General features: G+C 38.8%; 1 long non-coding RNA gene across 1 annotated transcript; it reads left to right on the top strand.

Annotated features, from left to right (window-relative positions):
• Positions 1 to 1,057: 1,057 nt before the first annotated feature.
• On the top strand, positions 1,058 to 3,858 carry LOC146955574 (uncharacterized). The gene is made up of 2 exons (XR_015016702.1): positions 1,058 to 2,114; positions 3,632 to 3,858. It is a non-coding gene; the product is annotated as an uncharacterized LOC146955574 (long non-coding RNA).
• Positions 3,859 to 7,628: the final 3,770 nt, after the last annotated feature.

Here is a 7,628-nt window from a genome sequence, read left to right on the forward strand (position 1 = left end):
TGAGTAGGAAAACATTGCACATGTCGGCTATGATGGTGAAAGAATTTGAATTGCTAGAGCAGTTTAGAGACTTGAGTCTTGTTTGTGAATTGGCACCTCAGAGTGTGCAGTTGGGTATGTTGAAGATTAATAATGATTTCTTGAAGAGTATCAAGGAAGCACAGGAAGTTGATGTGAAATTTGTAGACTTGATGGTTGCTAGTAATCAGACTGCAGATGGTGATTTCCAGGTTGATGATCAAGGAGTGTTGAGATTCCGAGGCAGGATTTATATCCCTGATAATAATGAATTGAAAAAGTTGATTTTAGAAGAAAGTCACAGAAGTAGCTTGAGTATCCATCCGGGAGCTACAAAGATGTACCATGACTTGAAGAAACTGTTTTGGTGGTCTGGATTGAAGTGTGATGTCGCGCAATTTGTTTATGCTTGTTTAACTTGTCAGAAATCGAAAGTTGAACATCAGAAGCCTGCTGGTTTGTTGACACCATTAGATGTGCCGGAATGGAAATGGGATAGCATCTCCATGGACTTTGTGACGAGTTTACCAAACACTCAAAGCGGGCATGATGCCATTTGGGTTGTTGTCGATAGATTGACGAAGTCGGCACACTTTATTCCGATTAATATCACCTATTCAGTAGCTCAGTTGGCGGAGATTTATATTCATAATATTGTGAAGTTGCATGGTGTCCCGTCGAGTATTGTGTCGGATAGAGATCCGAGGTTCACTTCGAGATTTTGGAAAAGCTTGCAAGAAGCTTTGGGCTCTCAATTGAAGTTGAGTTCAGCGTATCATCCGCAAACGGATGGTCAGTCAGAAAGAACGATTCAATCATTAGAAGACTTGTTGAGGGTGTGTGTACTTGAGCAAGGTGGAGCTTGGGACAGTCACCTACCATTGATAGAGTTCACGTACAACAATAGCTACCATTCAAGTATTGGTATGGCACCTTTCGAAGCTTTATATGGTCGAAGGTGTAGGACTCCTTTGTGTTGGTTTGAGTCGGGTGAAAGTATCGTGTTGGGACCTGAAATAGTTCAGGAGACTACGGAAAAGGTCAAGATGATAAGAGAGCATATGAAAGCGTCGCAGAGTCGACAGAAGAGCTATCATGACAAGCGTAGGAAGGACCTTGAGTTTCAAGAGGGTGACCATGTGTTCTTGAGAGTCACTCCTATGACCGGTGTGGGTCGTGCATTGAAGTCCAAGAAGTTGACTCCGAAGTTTATTGGTCCTTATCAAATATCTGAGAGAATTGGCACAGTGGCTTATAGAGTTGGTTTGCCACCACATCTTTCGAACTTGCATGATGTGTTTCATGTGTCGCAACTTCGGAAGTATGTAGCGGATTCTTCACATGTCATTCCTAGAGATGATGTGCAAGTTAGAGACAACCTTACGGTAGAAACTTTACCTTTGAGGATTGATGATCGCAAGGTGAAGACGTTGAGAGGCAAGGAGATACCTCTAGTGAGAGTTGTTTGGGGAGGAGCAACTGGTGAAAGTCTTACTTGGGAGTTGGAGAGTAAGATGCAGGAGTCATATCCTGAGTTGTTTGCTTGAGGTAATATTTCGAGGACGAAATTCTATAAGTTGGGGAGAGTTGTAACGCCCCATTTTTATTTAATTATTTTTAGTAGATGTGTGAATATTTTTATATGACTTTATTTGATATATATATATATATATATGTGTGTGTGTGTGTGTGTGTGTGTGTGTGTGTGTGTGTGATTTCATGTGAAATATATGTTTTGTGTGATTTTATGTGATATATGGTGTAATTCTATTTTATTATATGATTTATGGAGTTGTGTTTTATTTGAATGAATATTGTTTTATTATTTGAGGAAATAATATGAGAAATAGAAATAATATAGAATTATTATTTATTTTAATTAAAGGGAATTAAATAGTAATTATGTGAGTTTAGTGGGAGTTAAATGAAAAGAGGGGAGGTTATAGTTTTTGGGAGAAAAAAAGAAAGAAAAGGAGGCAGAAACATTTTCACGTAAAAACTTTAGAAACTGGTTTTGAGAGAAGGAAGAGGAAGCTAGGAGAAGAGCTAGGAAGAGAGAATCCAACCATTTTTGCTGTAGAATTTGCTGAGATAAGGTAAGGGTGGGATTCCTTTCACTAATAATATGTATAATTCTGAAATTTGATGAATTGTTGTGTTCTTGATTTTAGGGTTAGAAAGTTATGCTAGGTTGCTATAATGAAATGAATTATGTTGAGGATGCATGTTTTCTATGTTGTTCTGACTGCTATGTTTCCCATAGAACCTATAAACATTGTTGCAAATCACTTTAGGCTTTGGGTGATCCGAAATTGGGTTGATGAAAAGTTGAGATTCTGAGAAAAAGTGATTTTAAGTGTTTTTGAGAAATAAGTGATTCTAGGATAAGCTGTTTTGGAGATTTAAAAATATGATTTTTCAGTAAAATATGATAGGATTTGTCGAATAGAACGCGTAGGCGAAAACGGAATCGGATTCGGAGTAACGGTTAGGTTTTTACGGACGAAACGGTGAAACCGAAAAAATGGGACTGCACAGAGCTGCGTCGCAGGTGGGCTACTGCCTTCCCACGCCTGGGCGCATTTTTCCACGCCTGGGCTCAGCAAGGCAGCCCCTCATGGGTGACTGCTTGTTGTGTTTTCGTTGCGTGCTGTCACAACTTCGATTGTTGCGTTCCTGTGTCTTTTTCGCCCCTTTCCGTGTTGAATTAGCTTTCGGTGTAAACAAAAAAGTTGTAGATATTTGAGTTAGCTTTCTAATGGTTTTGGTTTGACATGAAAATGATTCACAGTTTTTGAGTTATGATGAAAATAGTCCAAGTGGGTCTTCAGAAAACCTTAAGAAAACTTAGCATAACTAATCCCAAGTTAGTCCAAAACTTATGGTTGGTTTCCCAACTTCAAACTTAAGTGTTAGGGATCTAGTTGAGGTGTTTTATGGATATTTGACTTATGTTCTATTGATCAAAACTTAATTGCTTTTGGGGGATGTTTTAGACTTTGAGATGAATGTAATTGATTTATATATATGCTATGTTGTTGATTTCCGTTGTTGATGTCGTTGTATCATCCGATGTCGAAGTTGGGGAGTGTGTCATACTTGTTTTAGGCACATATGTTGTTGTTGTAGTCGCTGTTGAAGTTGTATGTTGATATACACAAGTTGAGTCCATTTGCATACTCACATCTGTTGGGGGCTTATGCCCTGGAATGTTTATCATTCACCTGTTGGGGGCTTATGCCCTGGGATGCTTTAACCATCCAAATTGTTGGGGGCTAATGCCCTGGAATGCTTAGCATTCAACGCGCGTAGATTGGTACCACCTGCATGATGCATTAGTTGTTGTCGTTGTCGCATTGTCAAGTTGTTGTTGTCGTTGTCGCATTGTCGAGTTGTCGGTGTAGTTGTTGATAATGAAGTTGTTGTTGGTGCTGCTCTGTGTTGCGGAAAATGATTATGTTGTTGCTTATGTATTTATTTATATACATTATTAATGATGCATGTTGTGATATATTGTTATTTTCATTAATTTGATGAATTATATATTATTATTATTGGATAAGTTTCTCACCCCTTCTGCGTATATGTTGCCTCGACCGTGGGTAATGTGCAGGTAATGATGGCTTGTAGGTTGATTGGCTCAAGTGTCTAGGGCTCTGATACATATTAGGATGGGGATCGTCGCGAATGTCTTCTTTATTTCTTTTATGTATCATATTTTGAAAAGACCTCGTTGTTGGGTTTATTATTGTTGAGGATAATGTCTATTACGTTGAGGCCTTTGTGCCAATAATTTCGTTGACGTAGGATTTGGTTGAAATTATATTTTCGAAAGAATTATTCCGCTGCAGTTTTTAAGATGTTTTAAATGTTGGTTTAAATAAATAGTTATTTTCTATTTATGAATTTTTGAAAAGCAGTGTGACTCCCCGTTGTGTGATTACTCTGATTTTATTTATTAATATTACGTTGTTTTAGAACGGGGTGTTACAATTGGTATCAGAGCAGGTTGGTCCGTCCGGCCAATTAGTAGAGTCGTGTCGAGCCTAGTAGTGTTGTGTGACAATTTTGTATTGTCCTTGTTGTCATGATTGTTGTTTGTTGTTTGTTGTGCAATCCCTAGTATGAACTGGTTGGAGTACAACCATGTTCATATTAATTGTTTTAGAAAGACGGTGTACTTTTCTTCTGCTGAAGAAGAGAGTGAAGCAGAATTTTTATCTACCAAGCAGCTGAAGCAGTTAGAACATGATGGAGACTTGATGTTTTCCTTGATAGCGTATTTGTCTGTAGAGAGTCAGTCGATAATTGATAGATTGCCCGTTGTGAATGAATTTCCTGAAGTTTTTCCTGATGAGATTCCAGATGTACCACCAGAGAGGGAGGTTGAATTTTCGATCGATCTTGTGCCGGGTACGAAGCCTGTGTCGATGGCTCCTTACCGTATGTCAGCAGTTGAGTTAGCAGAGTTGAAGAAACAATTATAAGACTTGCTTGATAAGAAGTTTATAAGACCAAGTGTGTCACCTTGGGGAGCACCTGTGTTGCTAGTTAAGAAGAAGGATGGTAGCATGAGATTGTGCATAGATTACCGTCAGCTGAATAAAGTGACGATAAAGAATAGGTATCCACTTCCGAGAATTGACGACTTGATGGATCAATTAGTGGGTGCTCGCGTGTTTAGTAAAATTGATTTAAGGTCAGGTTACCATCAGGTTAAAGTGAAGGATGAAGATATGCAGAAGACGGCCTTTAGGACACGGTATGGACACTATGAATATAAAGTGATGCCTTTCGGTGTTACTAATGCGCCGGGTGTGTTCATGGAGTATATGAACAGAATTTTTCATGCTTTTCTGGATAAGTTTGTTGTTGTATTTATTGATGATATTTTGATTTATTCTAAGAATGAAGAAGAGCATGCAGAACATTTGAAGATTGTCTTACAGGTGCTGAAAGAAAAGAAGTTGTATGCAAAACTGTCAAAGTGCGAGTTCTGGTTAAGTGAAGTAAGTTTCCTTGGCCATATTATTTCTGGTAGTGGTATTGCTGTAGACCTGTCGAAGGTTGAAGCGGTATCACAGTGGGAGACTCCTCAGTCAGTTACGGAGATTAGAAGTTTTCTTGGTTTGGCTGGTTATTACAGAAGATTTATCGAAGGATTTTCGAAGTTGGCACTTCCATTGACTCAGTTGACCTGTAAAGGTAAAGCTTTTGTGCGGGATGCTCAGTGTGAGAATAACTTCAATGAGTTGAAGCGAAGATTGACGACGGCTCCAATTTTGATTTTACCAGAGCCAGATAAACCTTTTGTGGTATATTGTGATGCGTCTAAGTTGGGCTTAGGCGGTGTGCTTATGCAAGATGGCAAGGTAGTAGCTTATGCTTCGAGACAGTTAAGAATACATGAGAAGAACTATCCTACACATGATTTAGAGTTGGCTGTTGTGGTTTTTGTGTTGAAAATTTGGAGGCACTATTTGTACGGTTCCAGATTTGAAGTGTTTAGTGATCATAAGAGTCTGAAATATTTATTTGATCAAAAGGAGTTGAATATGAGGCAGAGAAGGTGGCTAGAGTTGTTGAAGGATTATGATTTTGGTTTGAATTATCATTCGGGTAAAGCCAATGTGGTTGCAGATGCCTTGAGTAGGAAAACATTGCACATGTCGGCTATGATGGTGAAAGAATTTGAATTGCTAGAGCAGTTTAGAGACTTGAGTCTTGTTTGTGAATTGGCACCTCAGAGTGTGCAGTTGGGTATGTTGAAGATTAATAATGATTTCTTGAAGAGTATCAAGGAAGCACAGGAAGTTGATGTGAAATTTGTAGACTTGATGGTTGCTAGTAATCAGACTGCAGATGGTGATTTCCAGGTTGATGATCAAGGAGTGTTGAGATTCCGAGGCAGGATTTGTATCCCTGATAATAATGAATTGAAAAAGTTGATTTTAGAAGAAAGTCACAGAAGTAGCTTGAGTATCCATCCGGGAGCTACAAAGATGTACCATGACTTGAAGAAACTGTTTTGGTGGTCTGGATTGAAGTGTGATGTCGCGCAATTTGTTTATGCTTGTTTAACTTGTCAGAAATCGAAAGTTGAACATCAGAAGCCTGCTGGTTTGTTGACACCATTAGATGTGCCGGAATGGAAATGGGATAGCATCTCCATGGACTTTGTGACGAGTTTACCAAACACTCAAAGCGGGCATGATGCCATTTGGGTTGTTGTCGATAGATTGACGAAGTCGGCACACTTTATTCCGATTAATATCACCTATTCAGTAGCTCAGTTGGCGGAGATTTATATTCATAATATTGTGAAGTTGCATGGTGTCCCGTCGAGTATTGTGTCGGATAGAGATCCGAGGTTCACTTCGAGATTTTGGAAAAGCTTGCAAGAAGCTTTGGGCTCTCAATTGAAGTTGAGTTCAGCGTATCATCCGCAAACGGATGGTCAGTCAGAAAGAACGATTCAATCATTAGAAGACTTGTTGAGGGTGTGTGTACTTGAGCAAGGTGGAGCTTGGGACAGTCACCTACCATTGATAGAGTTCACGTACAACAATAGCTACCATTCAAGTATTGGTATGGCACCTTTCGAAGCTTTATATGGTCGAAGGTGTAGGACTCCTTTGTGTTGGTTTGAGTCGGGTGAAAGTATCGTGTTGGGACCTGAAATAGTTCAGGAGACTACGGAAAAGGTCAAGATGATAAGAGAGCATATGAAAGCGTCGCAGAGTCGACAGAAGAGCTATCATAACAAGCGTAGGAAGGACCTTGAGTTTCAAGAGGGTGACCATGTGTTCTTGAGAGTCACTCCTATGACCGGTGTGGGTCGTGCATTGAAGTCCAAGAAGTTGACTCCGAAGTTTATTGGTCCTTATCAAATATCTGAGAGAATTGGCACAGTGGCTTATAGAGTTGGTTTGCCACCACATCTTTCGAACTTGCATGATGTGTTTCATGTGTCGCAACTTCGGAAGTATGTAGCGGATTTTTCACATGTCATTCCTAGAGATGATGTGCAAGTTAGAGACAACCTTACGGTAGAAACTTTACCTTTGAGGATTGATGATCGCAAGGTGAAGACGTTGAGAGGCAAGGAGATACCTCTAGTGAGAGTTGTTTGGGGAGGAGCAACTGGTGAAAGTCTTACTTGGGAGTTGGAGAGTAAGATGCAGGAGTCATATCCTGAGTTGTTTGCTTGAGGTAATATTTCGAGGACGAAATTCTATAAGTTGGGGAGAGTTGTAACGCCCCATTTTTATTTAATTATTTTTAGTAGATGTGTGAATATTTTTATATGACTTTATTTGATATATATATATATATATGTGTGTGTGTGTGTGTGTGTGTGTGTGTGTGATTTCATGTGAAATATATGTTTTGTGTGATTTTATGTGATATATGGTGTAATTCTATTTTATTATATGATTTATGGAGTTGTGTTTTATTTGAATGAATATTGTTTTATTATTTGAGGAAATAATATGAGAAATAGAAATAATATAGAATTATTATTTATTTTAATTAAAGGGAATTAAATAGTAATTATGTGAGTTTAGTGGGAGTTAAATGAAAAGAGGGGAGGTTATAGTTTTTGGGAG

The sequence above is a fragment of the Medicago sativa genome, chromosome 1 (genome assembly GCF_051527215.1).
Source record: "Medicago sativa cultivar Bolivia chromosome 1, Bolivia_mono, whole genome shotgun sequence".
In the NCBI taxonomy this organism is placed as follows: Eukaryota; Viridiplantae; Streptophyta; class Magnoliopsida; order Fabales; family Fabaceae; genus Medicago; species Medicago sativa.